The 22,890-nt window shown below is 42.4% G+C and overlaps 1 protein-coding gene across 3 annotated transcripts in view; it reads right to left on the bottom strand.

Moving 5' to 3' along the window:
• Positions 1 to 11,130, bottom strand: part of FOXN2 (forkhead box N2) — a 47,237-nt gene extending 36,107 nt beyond the window's left edge. The window contains exons 1-2 of one of the 3 annotated variants that reach the window (XM_081941185.1): positions 10,917 to 11,130; positions 4,446 to 4,613 (exon numbers count right to left, since the gene is read on the bottom strand). The gene's annotated coding sequence lies outside the window, so the exon portion shown is untranslated. Of the gene's footprint in view, positions 1 to 4,445; positions 4,614 to 9,881; positions 9,909 to 10,916 lie in introns of those variants that run through there. The other 2 variants (XM_081941184.1, XM_081941186.1) reach the window with 2 other exon arrangements.
• Between the last annotated feature and the right edge of the window lie 11,760 nt (positions 11,131 to 22,890).

Here is a 22,890-nt window from a genome sequence, read left to right as displayed (position 1 = left end):
TTTAGTGACATTAAATTGTGAACCAAAAAGGTCTAATAAGCATCAAGATTTTTGCTGAACGAGCTCAGTATTGTTTGGACCCAGTCAAAGAGGCCTCCATTTGAATGTAAGGAATTATTTTTTGTATATAAGAACACATTTCCCAATGGGAAGGATAAACTCTGTAATACTGAGTTTTTCTCTAAATTAAAACACCTTTAAATCTTTACCACAAATGTATTAAACTTGTAGCTTTCAACAGAGCAGCAACATTATGCTTGCTGGTTTGCTGTAACCCACCTTGATTGAATTCTGCATCAAAGTCATTTGGTAAGCTGTAAAGCAGTGGAATTTATATTCTTTCTCTACATAAAAGAAATACTGTCTTCATTTCACAGTAGGAACCTGGAGCACATCAGTGTGAATCAAACAGAGTTATGACATCTAATCAAGTGCAGGTTTCTATAGCAATGGCACTGTGATTTCTTCAAACCTAACTGGCAGCTGATTTGTGGCAAAATACACCATGCTTTACATATGTGAACATCCACAGAAGAAAAAGCATTCTGGGAGGTTGCCGTTTTTACCACTCTGTCTCTCTCCCACGTACTGAGCTGATAGAGGGCTGATTTTCTCACAATTCACAATAATGAAGGGATTTTAATTCTAGCTACCTAGCAGTGTTGCTCTCCACCTGCAATGTTATTCTTTGCCACACAGAGCTGATAAAGCCACCTACCTCCAAATAGCTTGGAAGGAATAATCTTAGCCAAAGACCGTTCCTTTTCACAACTTCTATTTACTCTCTCAAATACCTAAAAATTGCCATATAATATAAATCCAGCTGTTGCTGTTTTACAGTATTATTTTATACATAATTTTACAAAGTACTGATTTTACATACGTTTCAGAAAGATTTCCACCTACACAACAGATTTATGATAAAGTATTTGATTTCAAATTTCCCAATAGTTATTGTGCATTCCTGTTTTTCAAGCCCTTAGCTTTCTTTATTAGTCATGATGTCTGTACTAAGCAAGTAACAGTAGACCATACTGTGAGTGGACTGGCAAACCTATTCAGTGTTAACTTTTGAGCCAGGTATGCAAAAAGTTGAAAGACCAAAAGAACAAGTCTGAGAACTTGCTCAAAAATATCTTCAATTTTAGCTTTTAATATGATACATTAATATAGTGCAACAGATATAAAACTAAACAAAATAAAATGCAGGTTGTGTCCTGCTCACTTATTTGGTCTATATCCTTTCCCCTTCTGTAGAATTTCAGCCCAACACACAGAAGTTCAAAGCTCCTGCCAAATCAAAGTGGCACATCTTTGTACTATGCTATGATATCAAACCTAGTTTCAAAGTAATCCAAGTTATCCCCAACAAGTTTATTCATGATGCCAAATTAGAAAACAAGCAAACCAAACAAAGAGAAACAGATTGCTAGAGGAAGGTTAGGAGAGTCTGAGCTAGGATACACTGCCCATCTGATCAGAGAACACAAAAAGACATTTGATCAGGTCAGAATATCTGTCCAGCCTAGTCCAGTTTTCTCCAATTAAGAATCCTCCAACTATTATGTGACATTTCACATAATTCCCAGCTAATATGACCACACAGAGCAGAATTAGAAGATCCAATTGGGAGAGCATCACATAGGGAAGGTCTAGCTATTCCAGTTCAAGCAAATGTTCTTGAACTGGAAATACTTTTCAGTGCCTCCAAGCAACTGAGTATTTCTCTCTCTCTCTCTCTCCTTGTTTGTGAGGGATATTATGTGAGGGATACTATAACTTTTTTTTTCTTGAAAAGCCAATTACAGTTTTGGAATTGCTGAGCTGAACTAGTACCATGGGTAAATTATCGAATTCCTAATTATTTTCATTAAGCAGACATTCTATATATATTTTTTTTTAATCCAAATTACAAAGCTTTGCCCAAAAAAGTACTGTATATTTTGCCTCTGTTATGTCTTGGGTGGGAATTTTTCTTTCCTCTCACCTCCTTGCCCATAGTTGGGGCATCAGAGAGTTGGGCAGTTTAGAAATAACAAGTATAAATAAAATAAAATAAAATAAATAACATCAGGCAGCCTGGGAAGGCTGAAGCTAGCAAGTGTGCTGTATTCCAAACAGTGTTATGTTCAGCTTCCATAACTTCCTGCTTGCTCAGCATTGCACGTTCCAATCAGCCTCTGAACAAATGGACTGTGCCCTCATTACCAACACTTAAACCTTTGGCATGTAATGCTAGAGTGCATTATGTTACGATGCTTTTAGGGCGTGTGTGTGCAGAAGAGTGCAAGTGGAGGCAGGGAAGGAAGAGGAGGATTGTTACCAAACCTGTAATTATTAAGTGACATCACATAAAACTTGTTTTTGTTACAGGCTGAACTGGTTTAACAAAATAAGGGAAGGATTCCATGTGATAAACAGAGACAGTTGAAATAGCACCATAAGGAAGCGAGGATTTTCCTATACAGAGCAATCAAAACCCAAAAACCAAGCGTGGAACTTTGAACACTGTTTAGCATTATAGCATAAACAAAGAATATGGCGAAGGTCACATATCACTTTCAGCTATGGTTTACTGATTGATAGAATTTTACAATAACCTAAATCATAATTTAGAATGACTGGATTCATCCAACAAACTAAGCCAAAATCAAACAAGCACATGATGTTTTAGCTTGACATGTGAATTCAGCCAGCATCTCTGCTTGCTGTATGTGTGTTTGACAATGAGTTATACGGGGTCAAGTATATTTGAGCCTGAAACGCAGAATGTTAGCTTGATCATGGAGACTGCATCTATCCTGATATTTAGCATCTTGACAGCTCATTAGAGTATGTTACCTTCCAACTTTCAAAGTACATGCAGCTTCTTTGAAATCAATGCCTATTTCGTTCTGATACCTTAATGTTCTAGTGGAACACAGCATGTGAACAGAGAAAAACCTAAAAAAGCAATTTAAGTTTCATTTTGCTTAGCCATCAAGAGCAAGAACAATCATTTGCACAAAGTGGGATGCATTCAAGAAAAATGCAAGGTATCTAAGGCAAAGAATTATATCCATTTCTTTTTCCCTTTGTTCTCAGAATTTACCACATACGTGCTAGTATATACCACCCATCTTACTGGAGCTGCTACTGGGATCAGAGGTCAGATTTAAATCCCAAAATGCACTGCAGAGAGCCTGTACTTGATTACAATCCTACTTACACCACTATGTATCCAAGACAACTGAAACATTATGTTCTCCTTGGGGATAAAAACCTACCTCTCAGTCACAGGTTTAGGCAAGCTAGCACATCAGTTGACCAGATGAAACTGTGCATACTGGAATATTGCTCAGCATCGAAAGATCCAAGTTATTGTTGTTTCTCTGTTGCCTGATGGCAAGACCTTCTGATAGTTAAATCAGTCTTAAGATTTTAAGCACATCCAGGATGTGCACTCAGCTTTAATTCTAACTCAGCCATTTGCATTATTAAAGAGACATGTCAACAGTCAGCCTTTTTCCCAGAAGCATCAGGTGGCTGGCCCATTTTTTAAAAATGGCTCATATATGTTTATATGTACCCATCCTTTATTGTAAACCTTATTTAGCAATTAAAAGAAAGGCCTGTTGCAAAACCAGCTATGAAAAATAGCCGTGGAAGTATAATGCTGTCAGCAAAGAATCCAGCTAACTGGGACTTTCCACAATTGCTTCTCCTGGGTTCAAACAGTCCATGCCTTCATATGCTCAACATTGAAAAAAGCAGAAGTTTGATTTAAGAAAAGGGTGGGGGGGGAGGATTACGGGTAGTCCTCAACTTGTAACAGTTCATTTAGTAACCTTTAGAAGTTACAATGGCATGAAAAAAATGACTTACGGCTATTTTTCACACTTACGACCACTGCGGTATCCCCGTTGTCATGTGATGAAAATGCAGAGGTTTGGCAACTGATTTATATTGATGAGGATTGCAGTGTCTCGGGGTCATGTGATCAGCTTTTGCGACCTTTTATAAGCCTAGTCAATGGGGAAGGTAAATTCACTTAATGAACCCGTCCCTAAATTAACAGAAGGGATTCACTTAACAAACACGACAAGAAGGGTCGTAAAATGGGGCAAACATTCACTTCAATAGCCTCACTTAACAGCAGAAATTTTGTGATCCATTGTGGTCGAAGTCTATCTGTATATATCTGTATGGAGCACAGCAAGGTTTTCAATGTGAATATCTGTTTTTCACTTTGAACGCTTCTCCTCAATTTGTACCTAATGATGATACAATCATGCCCTGATAATACCTATTTTTATAGTGTCTTGATGTTGTTCCTTTCCTTTTACGCCCAGACTATGAGTAAGATAGGCTTAATTTCTTCTTAACTTCATCAGTGTTAAAATAAAGTTTTCCTTCTTCTTCCCCCCACACCATGTAAAGATAATTCCAAGTTATATAAAACTTACAATGCTTTGCTTTGCATTATGTTGGAGGCAAGTGATGTGGGCAGAGCTGAAGTGGCAATCAGTTTTTCTTTCCTGCCAATTCAAGAATGGGCAGATAACACTCTACAGCAGAGGTCACCAACCAGTGGTCCGTGGATGACTGGTGGTCCGTGAGAAAAGTTTGGTAGCCTGCAGAAAGATGATTTGTATTTTTATATTGCACTAAATAGCATTTATCTTTTTAAAAAAATCATTAGTGGTCCGCGGGATCTAAAATTACGAATTTAGTGATCCCTGAGGTCCGAAAGGTTGGCGACCCCTGCTCTGGAGTATAAGGGGAGAGCTCTGAGTAGAAATTTGGAAAAAGCTGCATCAGAATTAAATGTTTCAATGTCAACATTAACAGCTAGGCTTTAAAAGTAGTCCCACTAAGCTAAGAATTAGTTAAACAAATTTTTCAATAAGCCACTGGTATGCACAATATGTGAATTTTTTTCATTAAGTGATTTTCAAGGGGGAAATAACAAGGAAAAAAAGATTCTTGATTTTAGAGGCTCAAGTGAATCAACACCTAAACATTTCTAGTTCCTGAAACACTAACATAAATCATGGGCCAAACTAATTACATTGCCAATTAAAATGTTAAATTAAATATCTTTCAATAGCATAAGTCTGTTTTTGTATATGTGCAACTGAACATTTATATTCATCCCACCAGCTGTAACTTTTCAGGATATCAGGCTCAGATTCTAGCAAAACTTGGAAGAAAATAGTATATTCTATTTTTGGACAACTATTGAGCCTGACTATAAATGTGGCCTTCTGCCAACATACATAGCATCATTTGTTTGATAAAATGTATAACCAGGCAGGCAGTAATTTGTGATGGCTTGGCTTTGCTGTATATATACACATCTACTGGAATGGATAGGGCAAATGCATGAGCACAAAGAACCAAAATACACATACAACTTGATTTGCAAAGCCATAGCTCTATTTGTAAAAACTCTAGGGTTCCAAGAATGCCTATAACCATCCCATCTCAGTAGTGGCTGAGCACAGAGCAGGGATAGTGCTTTTGGATTGGTATGTATATCTGTAATTTTACGATTATGCTGTAAATGCTCCCACAAAATGGCTGTTTTGTCACAATGCACCCATTTTTCAGAAGACAATACAAAGGCAACCAACCAGAGAGGTTGGGAATTGACAGCATGCAAATATGATATATAAATTAACATGATTGTTGGTTTGGTGAATCTTTTCTGGGATGCAAATGTACAAGATTTACAGAATAAATACTCTGTTCCCCGAAAATAAGACCTTCCCTGATGATAAGCCCAATTGGGCTTTTGAGCACATGCGCTAAAATAAGCCCTCCCCCGAAAATAAGCCCTCCCTGAAAATATTGCAACACAGCAGCAGCCGTGAGGTGACCACGCTTACCTCCTCCTGCACCTCAAAAATAATAAGATCATCTCAAAAATAAGGCCAAGTCCTTATCTCAGGGGTCAAAACAAAATAAGATCCTGTCTTATTTCTGGGGAAACACGGTAGATGCAAGATGTCCAAAAGATGTATAAGAGAACCTATGTCTCAAAATGCCCACAAGTCAGAGGACTGAATCCAATGGCCAACAGTCCCTTCCAACGCTTTGATATTGTGGTGCTGATTATTCTGGTTTTGGTATCTGAGATCTTATAGACATAGTAGCCCTAAAGTGAGATTGGCGGCAAATAAATTTAACAAATGAAAAAATATTTCTCCATAGCAAAAAGTTAGTATGGTGTTTTGATCAGCAACATGCCAGACAAATTAGAAAATCATCCCTCATCCTCAGTGATGGTCACTACATGGTCACTGTGTGGTTATAGTTCTGCACATAAAGAGGAAAACATTCCCCCCCCCCTTTATAATCCATGACTTCTACTTCCATGGGAGCTCCCTGTATAATATCAAACCTAATAAACAGTGAACTTTGTAGTGTGCACCTATACTATAATAGTCCTAAAATGCAAAGAGGAAAGCAAGAATAGTGACTGTGAGCAAGTTTTTCTCATTTTCCAACCTCTTATCTAACTAGATAAGAACAATTCCAAAAGCCTTATGTCCATTTAATTTGCTACAGAGCAAATCACTGCCACTCTTTGAGGTCCCACAAGCCCTACAAGCAAGGCCAAATAGCTCTGAAGGCGGACTATGCCATATTTCGTTTCAGAGCAAAAAAAAAAGGGACAATTACACATGGTAATTAATTTAACTTTATGCAGCAGGCATGGACTTTGATTCAAGATCTCATATTACAACATAACATGGAATAAGTTAAAACTGGTTTACAACTACCTACTGTACTATAGCCAACCAGATGCTGGATTCCCTCAGTTTCAAAATGGAATGAAACATAATTTCTGCCTATATTCCACAATGAGAAAGCAGAATAGATAGTAGGGCCTAGGCTATTTAACCCCATGTACAGTTCTGATATTACATAACTTTATTCACATTTTCTTCCTGAGGTTTAGAAGGAAAACAATGTCATTTTGCCTAATAAAATATTCACTCTCTTTTAGGGAAAGATCAAGCTGACTGTGAAAATGCAAAAGATCTTGTCAAGGTACTAGGAACAGTAATCTAAGTAGTTCCGAATTGCAGGCTCATATGAATCAAACATGTCAAGACAATATGAGGAAACTACATGCCAGATTCCATTTGGGTCTAGATCAGTTTTTCTCAACCTTGGCAACTTGAAGATGTCCGGACTTCAACTCCCAGAATTCCCCAGCCAGCTGGCTGGGGAATTCTGGGAGTTGAAGTCCAGGCATCTTCAAGTTGCCAAGGTTGAGAAACACTGGTCTAGATGGAGTTGAAATATTGGACAATGTAATATATAAAGGTAAGAAAAACTCCAATACAAGGTCGTGATTATTCTTCTGGCATTTTCCATGCTCCAAATTCTAGTACTTATTAAAAAACCATTGCCTGTGCTGCACAATTGTTCATTTCCCTAGTTACAACAGGGATTTTTGTTCCCTTTGAAGAATATAGATTTTTACGATTCAAAACAGTTTGGATGTGGAGTCCTATGCATACTTAATTGCTTCTCTGAATTCAATAGAACACACTTGAATGGATACATACAGCACTGCGCAAAAAGCTTTTTGGATATTATCTACACAATTACTGTTACTTAAGTCATTTGTCCATGTGATTTTAAAACTTTTTATCTTCAGGGAACTTTTTCCATATTAGCACTGATGAAGCACTAAGATTCAAACAGGACATGCAAACTATGATTGGAGAATATGGGGCTAAGTATGTGTTGGCCCTACCCCACCTATCCATCTCATACCTCATTAAAATACAAGACTTGGAGAGGATAATGGTTTCATTAGTCTTCATTTCAGTGTAGCAAAAGACCTTGATAAAATCTACTCCATATCACCTGGAAGATTTGAATTTTCTAGTGAAAAAGTGTGTGTGTGTGTGTGTGTGTTTTGGCCTACATTAACTTTGCACAGCAATATACATTCTATGCTCAACAGCATATGCAGAAACTTATGATTTTCTATATGTTGTTGAACCACCACAACTGCAGTTCCTTCAGAAAGGCTGTAAGTGAACATAGAGAATTTATGAATTACATAACCCTTTTTCCTTCTGGTGAGCTATGCTGGAAGTTGAGAAGGCTTCAAAAGCTTAGTAAGTAACAGTATTCTCGCAAAAGTAAGTAACTTATAGTAACTGAATTGGCAAATGTTGTTTATTCCTAAGTTTAATATGGCTTTCAGTAATAATAGTGAACATCATAGCAAAATGCCATTAAAGCCAAAATTAAGCCTATCATTATGAACAGGTGTTCAAAGGTTAGTGAAAGAAGTTTTTCCTATCTTTTAAACAGTGGCACCAAGTACATTGCTTTAGAAGTACATTCCATATTTCAATACTGGCAAATCATATTCCCAGCTTCTCACTACCCAGTAAAGAAAATTAGTGCTGTGCATTTAGGGTGTAGACTTTTTCAGCCTTCTCCCATTTGATGCCCTTTGTACTTGTGCAAATATAGTGCTGTAATTCTCAGGCACAACTTTTTGAGATTACTGTATTTCAACACATGAGAGACTGAACTTAATGGTTTAATATGGTAATCAATGACTAAGAGGGGGCACATTAAAATATGTCACTAAGTATTCTCAACTGTATTTTCTAATTCTAAATAACTGATCTCTAGAAAATGCTGCAATTGTTTTCATCGCAAATGCAAAAAAATAAAATAAACATAAGTAAGTAAACGGTAAACTGCTTAGAACCTTATTTGGGTTGTGAACAACACATAAATTGTGCTGATAAATTAAAAGGAATAATGTACTTTAACATAACATGTATTTTAAAAGAGTAGATACACATACATGCCGTTTATCTGCAAAATAAAATCTTAGTGGAAGAGGGAAAATACTAGCATCTTCTAGATAACAATGCAACAACCCCCAATTTGCAAGAAATGGCTTCAGATGGCTTACAGTAGATTGTTTTCTCCATTCATGTTCAGAACAATAGTGGACCATTGTTTCACTAAAGTTCTCTGTTTCATATTGAGAGAGATGGGGCTTAAAAGTGTGCTTAAAACTGAGGATATATTTTATAAACATTTCAGATATGTTTGCAATTGTGCAGTTAACGATTTTCAAGGGGAGATTGCTATCCTTTTGCCCAATCAAAACGAAATGGGTGCAAGTTTGTTTCCCGCACTTCCGTTCAGTTTTATCAATAAAGAGTTTGCATTATTTTTTAGCAGCCGGAAGCGAAGAAAAGCGGTACAGGGGGAGGAGGAGGGGTTGATGCAATATTGCAGAGATTGCATGGAGGGGGGTTCCTGTTCTTAAGCTCCCCTGGAGGAGGAGGAGCTTTACTCTGTGTGCCTGGCTTTGTGTTGAGCTGCTTACACAGAGCCACACGCTCCCACAGTCGCCCGTGTGACCCCATGGCCGCCTCTCCCTGCGCAAGGCTTTGCCGGCCACGTGGCTGTCACAGCCCAAACCAAAATGGGGGAAGCAAAACTGGCGGAACTAAACAAATCGCAGCCGGTGACAAGGGGGAAGGGAAAGGGGGGGAGCCTACTTTAAACTGGAAGAAATGTAACTTCCAAGAGCTAAGTTTTCTGCAATCTGCTGGAGAGATTTTAGCCGCATCATTTGACACGGAAGAAAACTGACAAGCTTGTCAGAGGGACCCTGGTTGTTTTGAGCCTTATAACATTTAAGCGGTCGCTCAAGCGTTTATCTTCCCCCCTCTTTATTACGACCGTCCGTAGAGAGAAGGATCAGCAGCCACATGGTAGCGGGTCTCCCACGAGAGCAAGGAAGAAAGGAGGCATTTGCGACAGCTGAGCAGCCCCAAGGAGTCCCCAGAGTCTTAAAGCCCAATTCCCTGATCACGGGAAAGACTCGAGTCCTTCCTCACCGTCACGGAAACTCAACACCACCCGCCTACTCTCGAAAGCCGTAAAACTCTTCCCTCGAATAGACGCCGCAACGCCTCCGGAGTACAACTCGCAGCAGGTCCTATCAATGCCCAGACATTAGCAGTTATTTCGAGGCTATCGGAAGATATTCCCCCTTTTGGTCTCCGCGTTCTTCGATCAACAGGCACAAATCGTCTCCAGCAGTTCTCCTTCATCCAGAAAAGAAGCTTTTCTAAGGCTGTTCACAAGCCTTTAATTTCACTTCTCCCCCGCGTCCCATTTGAACCGTCGGACAGAGCCGATCTCTCCCCATGCAAAATGCTAACTGCCAATCAACCCAAAGTCTTTCTTTTCCCCCAACCTCTGGCCTCTGCAAAAACTGGCTGGAAGAAGCCCTACTTCGCGGCTGGCGGAAAGCGACCCCTCTTTCTTCAAGTCGCTCCTCTGAAATTCTTAACCTTCTTCTTCGTCCCCTCCTCCTACCCCCCCCCCCCCCAGCGAAGAGGCCACAAAGCTCTGGCTTGGCCATGCAAATGTTTTTCCTCCCAGATGAGCAAATAAGAGCCTCTGGAGGTACAAACTCCAATTTACCCTGATCTTCGACATACGCTCGACCCGATCACCTTTCCCTCCCCCCCTCCTCCATTTGCAGCCTTTGCTCGATTCCACCCCTCGCCCGAATTAAATCTTTAGCCGGAGCGCGCGGAGACACGCAAGCACGCCAGCGGCGCAATTTAAGCCTCCGCGTTACCCAGCTCACATTGTGCAACCGAGGGAAGAAAAGCTCAGGCAGCGTCTTCCTCAGATACATCTTAGCCCCACATCTGGATTTTTTTTTTTAAAGGGAGGGAAAAGGAAAGAGAGAGAGAGAGAGACTAGCTGGAACTTAGCATTTAAAGATTTGGAAGTTAAAAATAAACGGAAAGAACAGAAAATCCCAGGTTTTGGGGGGAGGGAGAGAAATGGAAGAAATTATATTTGATTCCCGCCCACTTTTCCCAGAAATAGTTAATAAAGGAAATATTCCAACTCACTGTACTCATGAAGCAGGCGCATGGGGGGGAGAGAGGATGGGGGCACAATATGGCAGCAGTAGCAGCAATATGGGAAATGTGTCACAGAACAGCAGCGTCGCCGCCTCTGGCTTTCCCTGCCCTGCGAAGCAGCAACAGCAGCGGCGGAGCCACCTCCTCCCTCTGTCTCCCCATAGCAACAAGGCGTCCGAGCCATTAACTCCTCCTCCTTCTCCTCTTCCCGCATGCTAACCTTCCTTGCTCACCGCCAACTTTCGCCTCCCTTTATTGTAAATGGGCCGCCCGGCTCCTTTCCTCGCTTCTCCTGGGACAGTCACCGAAGAGCCGAATCCATTCGAAAGGAAAAGGGCGGGCTGGTATTTTTTCTCGGCTTAGAGAGTGTTTAGTTAATGATAATTCCTATAAGTATGCATATACAACTGGCACCCCGCGGTCCTCCGAAGAAAAAGGCATGGAATTCCTCTAGTTAGTAGTTCCTTCCACACCTTGACCTTGAATCAGTTCATTCAGGGAACATTCTTAAAGTTTGTCTATTATAAAAGTGGAATTAATCTATTATTGGAATGGACTATATTATTGGAGAAGGAGGTGGAACAATTATATATAAAATATATAACTGAACTCTTCCCCCCCACCCCCAGAATGCCATCACTCGGCTTAACAACAATTCCCACAACACTGGCAATAATTTACTAAGACTGTATTACTATTATTATTCTTATCCTTCCTAGTATCTATCTCCCCACTTATGGCTATAATCATGTTGCTTGTATCTTTCAATTTATATTGTTTTTATTTGTTTCCTGGTATGATTTGATAGTTTATTAGTAACCTTGACTATCACTAAGTGTTGTATCTTTTTATTCTTGATGAATGTATTTTATTCTCTTTATGTACACTGAGAGCATATGCACCAAAGACAAATTCCTTGTGTGTCCAATCACACTTGGCCAATAAAAAAAAAATCTATTCTAATTCTACTCTAAAAACAAAAGCATGGCCAGGGACTGGCAGTGGAAGAAGATCACAAAATTGCTCACATGCAAGTTCAAAGACAGCCAACTAATTTCCATGGCATGATCTTCATTCTATATTCATCATTTGCAAGGAGAACATCAGGAAATCCTGAACCTCATTGATCGGGAAGCAGAGGAACTATGAATAACCTTAAAGAAGAAGTTAAGGATAAATGTGAAAGAGAAACCACGAAAGATGAAGAAACAGAAGAAAGCAAACTAGATGGCAGAACAAACAATAGAAATTTTGAAGAAAAGATGAGGTGGATAATTTGCTTAATACCTGATCACTTAACCATTTAAAGTTACAACAGACCTCCCTCCCAAGCTATTTATGAATTCCAGAGATCTGACAGTTGCCCTGTGGGCACATGACTACATATCAAGTGCATGGCAACTAGCTCACTTTTACTGCCGGTTGCAGCTTTCTGCGATCAGGTTATTGTGATTCACCATGATTTTTGCCTGTTTCCAGAAAAAAACACCTATAGCTGTAATGCCAAACCTGCCCGAAGTGGCATGCAGAGCCATGTTGACTGGCACGCACAGTGCTGCCCATCCCTCTTCCAGGTTTCTGGCATGCATGCACAACAATCAGCTGGCCTTTGTACTTGCAGAAGTGCCTGAAACTGGAAGAGCTGGTCTTTCAATTTCCGGCACGAACATGCATGCCAGCCAGCTGATTGACACGTGTGCATGTGCAGCAGTAGCCAGAAGAATTGCTGTCCGACGCACATAAGTGCACCGGAAAGCAGAAGTTCATTTTCTGTAGCGTGCATGCTCCCTGGATAGCTCTCTTTCCTGCTCGTGGCACACAAAGTACTCCCTTTTCAGGAGCACCATCATTGACCTATAGGAATACATGGATTTTTCTTAATGACTGCTGCATTCACCTAACAGCTGATGGGTTCACTTAATGACTGCCATATTTGCTTAACAGTTGCTTCAAAAATGTTTTAAAATCAAGTTTGGTCACATGGGTGCATTGTTAAGATTTACAGCCTTCATTATTTATTCCAGGCTCCATTCTAGACTTAAGTTGAGAACTAACTGTAGTAACTGATTCAAGGAAGATCAAACAAGGACTAAAGGAATGTAGTGAAATTATGTATACTAGAGATGTTAACATCCAAGATACCCTAGAAGACACATCTGGCTTTGTGAATATCTAATGCTAGAGGATGAAATTAGATCAACACTCCACTCGTTACTCAATGAGAAGACTATGGGAATTGATGGAATATCTAAAAATATGGCAAGCAACAGAACAAGAAACTGTAAAAGCTGCTGTTATCCTGTACTTTCAGTTTTCCAAGAGCATTTTATTTGTTCAAGTCAATATATAGTAGTGTTTGTTTACATTCTCAGGTTCCATGCATGATACGAGATTTCAGGAATATCTTTCTACATTTAAACATGGGGGCAATAAAATAAAATGACAAGACATAAGTGACATAATCAGTATATTTACAACATTTGAGAGTACTGTTCTATTATATTCAGAAGATAAGATAGAGTACTTGATTAGTTTTCCAGTCAGATTATGCTTAAACCTCATTTTAAGCATAAAAATCGTCTTTATAAGTATGCGAACCTGCTGGAGGACAAAGGGACGCAAACACACATCTACCCATCTATCTTTTCCAGCCTCCTAGCGCTCTTTTCCACCGATCGCGCATGTTGTGCGCGCAAGAAGGAAAAGTCTGCGGCGAAGCCCTTGTCGCCCCGACCTCTTGTTTGCACTTCCCCCCCTTTTTCTTCGCTCCATCCCGCTCCGGCTCTGGAAGGGCCAGCAAGGTTGGCTCCAGCAGAGATCGAGAGGGAGGAGAGGAGGGGGTAGCTGAGTAACCTTTTTACTCCAAAAAAGAGGGTGAAAATCTGGGTGCGTCTTATAGGCCGAATGTAGCCACCTGGGTAGTGGTGGGTTTCTGCCGGTTGGTCAATGAACCCAGAAGCTCCGCCCCTGTCACTCACTCGCAAGTCCTTGGCGTTTTTTTGCATCGGGGCTTGCTGCAAGAGAGAGGGAGCAAAGACCTTTTCCGGATTGGTGGTGGTGGAGGTGCGGGCCCGTATTCACTAAAGCAAGTCCGGGGAAGTCCTTTGTGTCAGCTGGAAAAGGTCTTCACTCCCCCCCCTTGCAGCATGCCCTGATGCAAAAAATGGCGAGATCTCTTCTCAGAAATGTCTTCTCGGGCTGGCCGGATCTCTCTCCAGATCTTGCAGCTTTTTCAGGGTTTTCTTTTTAAAAAACACCTGTCCGAACTATCTTGAAAACCTGTGATGTTGCTTTGGGAGGGGGCAGGCGGCAGCATTTGCCCCTGCCGCCCTCCCTGGGCACCTGCAGCCTTGGAGCCTGCAACTTTAAAACAAGCTTTTGCACAGCTGCCCGTCTTTCCCCTCCGAAAGCAACCTCGCAGGTTTTCAAGATTGTCTGCAGAGGCGTTTTTTAAAAAGAAAACGGTCTTTTTGGGGGGGGAACGGGCTGTGCATGGAGGAGCTGGCGGTCAGGGCGCCCTGAAGCAACGCCAGCCAGCATGTCCCTTAAGGGCAAGGGCAGCAGCGCTGCGCTCACCTCTGCCCTGCCCACTTCTCAGCAACGCGCCCCCACCACCTCCTCCTCCTCAGCAGGCAGGCCGGGCAGGGGCGTGGGCACGGCTCAGGAGGGAGTAGCAACGGGGGGGGCCCTCTGGCCAGCCAGCGGCTGGCGCGAACTCCTCTCCTGTTCCTTCTTCTGCGGGGGTGGTGCCTTGGTTTGACAGCCACCTCATTTCCAATTGGGATACTTTGAATGGAATTCTAAAATGGATGCAGAAAAATAGAAGCCCTGTTGCAATAGTGATTTTCATCCTGGCCACATTTTATACCAACTGAAATTTCTGGACCACTTTCAAAGTCAGTTATTTATATTGCTCTTGACATTATTGGTAGTCCTTGTTTAGCAAGTTCCTTGTAGAGCAGGGGTGTCAAACTCAATTTCCTTGAGGGCCATATCAGAGTTGTATTTGACCTCACAGGGGTGTGGGGGGCAGGGGGGCATGGCCAGCTCAACATCACTCTTGTCGGGGGCACCTGTAGTGGCCCTAGTGCTCTGCCAGCAAAAACAGGTTCCCACGCTCTGTTTTCAGCGGCGGCTGTCTCCTGCAAATACACAGGGCTGTAGGAGGCTGCCGAAAATGGAGCTCGGGAGCCTGTTTTTGCTGGCAGAAGCACCACGGGTCATCCTTCGCTGTTTCCAGGGCAGCCCCATGGGCCAGATCTAATTACCCTGTGGGCCAGATCCGGCCCTCGGTCTTGAGTTTGACACCCATGTTGTAGAGCAACTGTTCACAGTTACAATGGTAATTACAAAGTATCTTTGTAATAGTTCTCACATTTACAACCTTTGCAGGACCATAAAGCAAAGGAAACCTGAAGTACAGTAAGATCATAAGCACAGTCACTAAAAGTTGAGTTGTCAATCCAGTTGTGGTTGATAAATGAGAATTTTCTTGTAATCAAGTGACATGGTGATGAAGATAGGAGTTACTGTTACTAGGGTTTCATGGTTCAAATAGGATTATAAACGGGCAAATCGCTCTCAGCTGAACAAAGCCCATGGCTTCTATTTGATGTTTTAGAGAATGCTTGAGTCTAAGATCACCCCAAGTTGCAGACTTGCTTCTTCATGTGGAAGGTGACCCTATTTACAGCTAACCTTGGAACTGTCTCTAAGTTAGTTTTCAGATAGGCAGCAACTCAACCTTTCTAAGAGTTAGTTTGAGCTGGTTTGTACCATTCCAGACCTTCACAGCCTCTGAATACTGAATCAGAACTTCCAAAACGTCTCTTCTACCTCAGCCTGGGAAGTTATACATCAACTGGATATCTTCAGGACTATCTACTCCCAGTGATTGTTGCCTGCCCACTAAGATCAGGAAGAAAAGATTTCCTCCAGGCCCCTTCACATAGGGAATGTCATCAATAGGGTTCATGAAGTAAGGCTTTCTCAGTTGCTCTCCCAGTGTCTCTGGAAAGGCATTCTGCCAGAGATTAGATTGACTCCCACATTCTTTAGTTTTCAAAAGGAAATAAAGACTTGATATTTTTTTCAACAAGACTTTGGGACTTGATGATATTATCTTGTTCTTCCTTGCAGGGAATGTCTAGATGTGCATTGTATTGTCAGCGTCTGAGGTATTTGGGATTGTATATTTTTATACAAATTAGAAATGGAAATCTATTGAAAAATAATCCACACTAATTAAGTGCTCCATTACCAAAGTAACAACCCAAATTCCCACAAGAGAAGCTGTGTAAGAACAAGCTGTGTAAGATGAGCACTAATGCACTGCAGCAACCTGGAACACCAGAAAAAGAGAACAGGCCAGAGATGGGATTCACTTACCTTCCCTACTGGTTCGCTAATGTGAGGGCATGCACCTCATCTGTGCATGTGCACCGCCTTCTGTACATGCGCAGTGCTCATACATTACGTCAGGGCAGGGGCTGTGGAGCCTCCCACAGCCGCCGCTACCAGTTCGCCCAAACTGGAGAGAACTGGCTGAATATCACCTCTGGAACAGACCACCTACTGTATACATCTTCCAACAAAATTGGCCCCATGCAACTTTAACAAAAAGTCCTGACCGATCAATTCACTACAGCACAACAAACAGAAGCTATGAAAAGGATAATACTGCCATATATCAAAAACACAAAAACATCTTAGAAACAACCAACAGATTATTACAACCACATGGCATCACATATACAAACCAACTAAAGCCCTCTAAAACATGTTAACTAACCAAAAACCTCAGTAGCCCAAGAGGAGTGGGGGAGAACAGGAATAATCTATAGTGTAAGGATTATAACAGCCACCATGTAGGACTGGCAGGCAGACAGAGTACATCCTGAACACCAACTACCAAACAAGACACAATGAAAATTCCTTAACCTCACAATACGTGGATAGACTCAAATGGGAAAATTGTGAGCATCCTAAACTAAGCCAAATTAAAAAAAAAAACGCTAGGAAATCCCTGGAATTTTAGCAATCATACAAATCAGATTTCAATACAGACATATTTTTATAGCATTCAAAAGAGACAATAAATAATTAAAAAGGAAACAAGATCAGAATACGTCTTCTCCAGCAGCCAACACCCAGATAAGCAGTAATTAACACCAGACAATCAAGCAGAAAATAACACCCTAATTAAGGAATTACCAAGGAGAAAACCATATCCTTACCAACATTGGCAGGGTAAACTAGTTTATATAAATGCGACAAACTCCAAACTCACTACCACTGATTATGTTACCTAGTTGGTTAATGAAATGCCTGCAAGCAATCAAGCTCAGAGAACACTGAGGATTCTATAGTTTTATGCATTTATTTCATACAATTGTTGAAAACCATTCAGGGTCTATAATTATTGGAGTGGCCTATCAATCTACTAAAATATCAGCATACGGTTTCTTCACTGCATACTAACAAATGGTCTTTCCTGTAACTTAATTAAGATGTTAAAAAAAAATAGGAAGAAGGCAAAAATACAAGGTATCCACATCCAAAGCATCCAAGGGTGCGACTGTTCTTTCTTTACAACTATAGACAGGAAATGTCACTATGGTAGAAAAGAAAGATCTGCAAAGGATATCTCTCCTTTTCCCAAATTGCAAGTGATCAAGCAAGTAAATATTATTGATGTTATCAAACACCACAGATACATCTAAAATGATCATTCACTAGGTCTTTTTACCAGAGAAATCAATATTGTTTGTATCTGCGACATTCTATGTTGCATTGTAAACTATAATCCAGATTAAAAATTGGGTTATGATGGCAGCCTTTCTTTAGCTACTGTATTATCCCTGGGGGAGATCCAAAGGTGATAACCAACAATGAGGATAGGAATTCTTTATGTGAGTGGTGGGAAAAGGGGTTACTTGTATTTTACAGGATTTTGTTTTCCTTTTTTTTAGTTAAGCATGATTTTTATGTTATTGTTTCACTATTTTAGATACATTATACTGGTCTCATGTTTCTGTCTCAAAAAGATGGGAAATTGCATTACAGTTAAATATAGCAAGGGTACTGCTGCATTTCAGAGAGATCCATGGCATAACCTATATCACACACAGTTCTTTAAAAGCTGATGGTATATTCAGATTACCCTCTCTTACTTTCTTAAATTAGCAATTGGGGTTTTTTTTCTGTCCAAGTAACTACCTTTGGATTGGGACAGTAGGTTGTTGTTAAGTTTAAAGAAGCTGTTGAGACTAGAAAAATAGGCAGAAAGAGCAAATGCCTGCACAAGTAGAAGCTGGAACACCGATTGGTTTCTAATTTACTTAGTTTTCCATAACATTTGCACTGGGGGAAGTGGTGGTGGTGGTAAATGGCCACATGCTTTTACCAAGTATGCATGTGGCCAGAACCTGTACTACTTTTGGATGGATTTTCAAAGGACATCTTTCTGAGGATTAACTCCAACCTGGACCTGGTTCTGATCAGGCAAACTAATTTCTCTGAAGTAAACCTTGTACAATGAACATACCTTAAAATAAGCATCAGCAGAAAAGTGTCATGGAATATGGGCAATATTAAACTCTGGCTTTTTAATTTGCTTAAAATCCCACTCTTTTCACTAGGCATCAGAATTATCCGATGACTGAAATATGGCACTGGTAATCATAAAATCTAGGCAAAGCTAACCTACACTTACACTGCCCTTGCAGTCAACACTAGTTTTTCAGTACATTTGTCATGCCTCAGGGCAGTTCTGCTTCAAGTAAGATATACGGAATACAACCACCCTTACGGTTTCTGAAGTAGTAAAGAGGCACTGGAATTCCTTTGGAAGAAAGAAGATGACATACTTTGACTATTCAAAATCATGGTACTGCAGTATGGTGTTGAATTTCTAAGCATCTCATCATATTCATGCACATTTTTATTGCTCTCTAATTTATTTGTATTATATTTTAAGACATGAACCAGCTTGTATTTCAGGAAAAAATATTTGCTGATAAACCCTTGAGGGGTGAATGTATTCAGTAATGTCCTTTCTTGTTTTGAAAGCCACTTTGATAAAGTTGACAACTGAAATGCCTTGTCAGAGAGATCTGTCTAAAAAAACATCTGAGTGCTCAGAAGTTCACCATTTACATATTCTTATCCTTCTCCAGCAACATTTGGAAGAAAAAACTCCCAAAGCCTGTATGTATTCACAGGCATGGGAGTTGAGAGCCCTCAGAATGACTGCAGGATGTTTTAATTTACTGGATTGATTTCAGTGGTCATTATGGATATTATATACTATTGGGTTTTACTGTTATTCTAAGGTGTTGTTAATTGCCCAGAATGCTATAGTGACATGAGTGGCCATCAGTGACGTGCGGTCAGGGGAGGCAGGGCCTCACCTCTCTTCATGAAATAATAGTATATAATATTATTTACTATATATATATATATAATATTATAATATTATATACATTTGTACGGCCGCGCCCGGGAGCTGCAGAGGCAGAAATGTTGTCGGCGCTTCCGGATGCCGAAGGCACGCAAACACGCATCTACCCAGCTGTCTTTTCCAGCCTCCTAGCGCTCTTTTCCACCGATCGCGCATGTTGTGCGTGCAAGAAGGAAAAGTCCGCGGCGAAGCCCTTGTCGCCCCGAGCTCTTGTTTGCACTTCCGCCCCTTTTTCTTCGCTCCATCCCGCTCCGGCTCTGGAAGGGCCAGCGAGGTTGGCTCCAGCCGAGATCGAGAGGGAGGAGAGGAGGGGGTAGCTGCGGGCTACCTTCCGGCCAAATGCGCACGAAAAGCGTGCGCGATCGGTGGAAAAGAGCGCTAGGTAGATGCGTGTTTGCGTCCCTCTCTCCTCAGCCCCAAAGCTCTGTCCGCGCGACTCACTTCCAAGGCGGTGGCTGGAGAGGCGCGCAAGAACGTCGAGCGGTTTCCCACCAAAGCGGCGTTCTGTGCACAAGAAGGCGCTGCCAGAGGACAAAGGCATGCAAACACGCATCTACCCAGCTGTCTTTTCCAGCTACCTAGCACTCTTTTCCACCGATCGCGCACGTTGTGCGCGCAAGAAGGAAAAGTCCGCGGCGAAGCCCTTGTCGCCCCAAGCTCTTGTTTGCACTTCCCCCCCTTTTTCTTCGCTCCATCCCGCTCCGGCTCTGGAAGGGCCGGCGAGGTTGGCTCCAGCCGAGATCAAGAGGGAGGAGAGGAGGGGGTAGCTGTGGGCTACCTTCCAGCCAAATGCGCACGAAAAGCGTGCGCGATCGGTGGAAAAGAGCGCTAGGTAGCTGGAAAAGACAGCTGGGTAGATGCGTGTTTGCATGCCTTTGTCCTCCGGCAGCGCCTTCTTGCGCGCACAATGCCGCTTTGGTGGGAAACCGCTCGCCGTTCTTGTGCTCCTCTCCAGCCACCGCCTTGGAAGTGAGTCGCGCCGACAGAGCTTTGGGGCTGAGGAGAGAGGGACGCAAACACGCATCTACCTCGCGCTCTTTTCCACCGATCGCGCACGCTTTTCGTGCGCATTTGGCCGGAAGGTAGCCCGCAGCTACCCCCTCCTCTCCTCCCTCTCGATCTCGGCTGGAGCCAACCTCGCTGGCCCTTCCAGAGCCGGAGAGGGATGGAGCGAAGAAAAAGGGGGGGAAGTGCAAACAAGAGCTCGGGGCGACAAGGGCTTCGCCACGAACTTTTCTTTCTTGCGTGCACAATGTGCGCGATCGGTGGAAAAGAGCGCTAGGTAGCTGGAAAAGATAGATGGGTAGATGCGTGTTTGCGTGCCTTTGTCCTCCGGCAGCGCCTTCTTGTGCGCAGAACGCCGCTTTGGTGGGAAACCGCTCGCCGTTCTTGCGCTCCTCTCCAGCCACCGCCTTGGAAGTGAGTCGCGCCGACGGAGCTTTGGGGCTGAGGAGAGAGGGACGCAAACACACATCTACCTAGCGCTCTTTTCCACCGATCGCGCACGCTTTTCGTGCGCATTTGGCCGGAAGGTAGCCCGCAGCTACCCCCTCCTCTCCTCCCTCTCGATCTCTGCTGGAGCCAACCTTGCTGGCCCTTCCAGAGCCGGAGCGGGATGGAGCGAAGAAAAAGGGAGGGAAGTGCAAACAAGAGGTCGGGGCGACAAGGGCTTCGCCGCAGACTTTTCCTTCTTGCGCGCACAACATGCGCGATCGGTGGAAAAGAGCGCTAGGAGGCTGGAAAAGATAGATGGGTAGATGTGTGTTTGCGTCCCTTTGTCCTCCGGCAGCACCTTCTTGCGCGCAGAACGCCCCTTTGGTGGGAAACCGCTCGCCGTTCTTGCGCGCCTCTCCAGCCACCACCTTGGAAGTGAGTCACGCGGATGGAGCTTTGGGGCTGAGGAGAGAGGCAGGGACGGAGGGAGTGGGGGGAGAGGAGCCGCCCCCCTCACCCCGCAGGCAATGGGGAAAGCTTTCCTGAAATGGGGGGGGTGTCACGGGAAATAAAAAGGGCGCGCGCTGGGGGGGACGAAGGAGGCTTTGGCGCGCCTTAGAGGCGGGTGGGAAAGCAACAAAAGGGGCAGCGAGGGCGGGCGGTGCCTGCAGGCGGCAAGGCTTGAGCGGGGTGAAAGCGCAGCCCCTTTCGTTGCTTTCCCATTCACCCCGCTCAAGCCTTGCCCGAGGGAGCTGGGGATCGGGCTTTGGGTTGGTGGGAGAGGGAGACCTTGAAGGAGTGGGGGGTGAAGGGACTGGCGCAGGTGGAGGAAGCAATGCTACGCGGATCAGTGCACTCCGCGGTCCCCTTAATGTTCACTCAGGAAGGCGGAGAATGGGACCACGTGTGCTGCACACGTGGTCCCATTCCCCGCCTTCCTGATGACGTCACCAGCCTCCCCAGCCATAACCCTCACCGCACGTCACTGGTGGCCATATAAATTGAGTAAATTTTAACAACTAGCAAACAGAGTTGGCCAGACGTCTGCACCAACTGAATGTACCTCCATAGATTTCCCAGAATGCAACAGAAAGAGTTCTACATGAAATCTTCAGGGGTTCATCTCATAACTGGAAAAGATTCCCATGAAACTCATTTCTACAGCAACTGCTGCTAGAACCTGAACAGGCCACGAACTTCTTTCCAAACAGGCCAAGGGAGTTGGATTTTGGTGAACCTAAAAATAACAGCTGAGACAACTTGCTGTATAATCTCTCTTTGGCAGAATTACTCAGATGGGTTTTGTTTTTAGAAGGTGTAGATATTCTTCAGGTTTAATTGTCAATAAATCAGCATGACCTCCATGCCTTTAAAAACAATGATCTTTTCAACCAGAGGATGGAGAGCAATTCTTAGTGTACGCAACCTGCCTATGGTAAGATAACAGCTATGACACATGCTGTTTGCTCCATGAAAGGTTTTGCCAGATAATGAAGGACTCCATTAAAAGCATGTCCTTTTTGTTTTCTGGCTTATGTCCATTTTATATTGTGATGGCCTCACACATCAGCGCACCTATGTGCGATCATAAAAGCATCTGTTTTTAAATAATCATCCTTTAACTTAATAATATTCCTTAGTCCTTGAGAAATTATTTTGACTGCCTTTTCAAAATATGTTTTAGAAAAAAGGTATACCATTTCAAAGTTTACAGTAAACACTGTAATTTTCTGCCAGAAGAAAAATGCATACTGTTAGTGTTCTACCATAGAAATAGTAGAATTTTATTTCTACAAAACAGAAATGTGGTGTGGTGAGATTACATTAAAAAGTTCTAGGATAGCTGAATATTAATAGACAATAAACCAAGGATGAAAGCTTCCTGTTGTATTTCACCATTTTAAGGTGCAAAACATCCTTCTATTCTCCCTGTGTTTGAAAATAGGTGTGTAATGAAGAATAAGTGGCACTTTTTGGAACTCAAATCATAGAGTTTTGCATTGATTTGTTATTAGCCATAGACCAGAGGTGGGGAAAATTTCAATGGGCAAGAATACACTTAATGTT

Source organism: Natrix helvetica (assembly GCF_964273705.1).
Source record: "Natrix helvetica genome assembly, chromosome: 2".
In the NCBI taxonomy this organism is placed as follows: Eukaryota; Metazoa; Chordata; class Lepidosauria; order Squamata; family Natricidae; genus Natrix; species Natrix helvetica.
Note: the sequence above shows the minus strand (reverse complement) of the source record. Positions and strands in the feature narration are given on the sequence as shown.